This window comes from Rousettus aegyptiacus, unplaced genomic scaffold (assembly GCF_014176215.1).
Source record: "Rousettus aegyptiacus isolate mRouAeg1 unplaced genomic scaffold, mRouAeg1.p scaffold_m13_p_3, whole genome shotgun sequence".
Taxonomy (NCBI): Eukaryota; Metazoa; Chordata; class Mammalia; order Chiroptera; family Pteropodidae; genus Rousettus; species Rousettus aegyptiacus.
Genome location: NW_023416306.1, coordinates 130920251 through 130921775, shown reverse-complemented (window position 1 = coordinate 130921775; position 1525 = coordinate 130920251).

Genomic DNA, 1525 nt, shown 5'->3' with positions numbered 1-1525 from the left:
CCTGCTGCTCCCAGATATGTACTTTCCCAAGGGGACGACCGCATTCCTCAAGACAGCCAATACTTTTTTGGAAAAGCTTTTTTCTCCTGCCCCCTTTCCCTTCTCCCTCCTCCCCCTGCGCCCTCCCCGTTCCTCCCGCGGGGGCCGCTCGCCCATTCGCTGCCGCCTGCCGGCCTCCCAGTTGACGGTGGATATGACTATATATGGGGACCAGAGCCGCGGAGGCGGCAGCCAGAGGCCTCCGGGTTTCCAAACCTGCACACCAGGGAAAGGGCGCCGGGGCCTCACTGGTGCTGAGGCCAGGGCACGGTGCTAACCTCTACCCTGCGCATCTTTCTCCCGGGGTCAACGCCCTGAATTTGGGGTCCCCAGCCGAGCCCGTGCGGAGTCAGGGCCCTGGGGGGGGGGGGGCGGGCAGTGCAGGTAGTTGGTGCGCATCGCCCCTACTGAGCCGCGGGACCCCGGCGTGCTCAGCATCAGGGTCCGGAGGTTGCCGGCAGCCGCCACATCGGCACCCACGCCTGAGCGTACCCAGCACTCGCCTAATGCATCCCTCGCCACTCTCAGCTTGCCAGGTGTCATCCTGGGAGCTCGCTTTCCGGAAACTCAATGAGAGAAGAGCAAAGGAGTGTTGGGAGCAAGACCCTGGGGCAGCTCCTGAGACTTTCTCTGATGTTGCGGGACAGAATGTCTGAAAATCTGTCTTCTGCATGCCCTTCTCCCCAGGGGAGGACTAGTCAAATACTTTAAGGACACAGAACCTAGTTACTTTGGTTTGTGTGCCTGTCTACATGTTAATGTGTAGGTAGGCGGGTGGCAGTTGAAAAGAACATTGAAAGAACATTGAGTTTAGACTGAGGCTTCTTGGTCTTTGGTCTTTATCAACAGCAGCCATGTGACCGTGACAAGTAACTTAGCCTTGGTGCTGCAGTTTTCTCATCTTTAAATCCAGGGGCAGATGATCCCCGAGGTTCCTCCAGATCTAACTTCATCTTTTTTCTCTAACTGATTTTAGGGACTTGGCCTCCTTCCATGTTAGGTGTTCAGCGACCAGGTTGCCAAAACATGGGATAAATGTTATCCCAGCTGTTGTAGCCACAGCCATAACTCTGAGAAGGAACAGGCCCAGCTTTGTATAGTGTTCTCCGGTTGGAGACAGGAAGCTTTTTCCTACATCTCTTACTCCTTCCAGCTCCCAATGGGGAAAAGACCACTCTTTTCAGAGTTTTAGTGGGAAGGCCAACAAGGGGGCTGCCCCAAGGCCCTGCCTGAGACTGGCTGAGTTGGTGAGGGTCTTGTTAACAGTCCCCACAGAATAATTCACAACCTGTACTACATGGATACCGAATATTCCCCGGACGGTACTGGAGCAGATCAGGCAGGCCAAACAACTTGTAAGTCCTTCAGAGAAAGATCAAGTTCCTTTCCAGGATTTTATCATGTTTCTTCCACTAACCCAATTGCCCAGGAGGGAAAACATACCCTGACCTAATGGTCAGAACAGTAGATCTGTGTGCATAGGGGC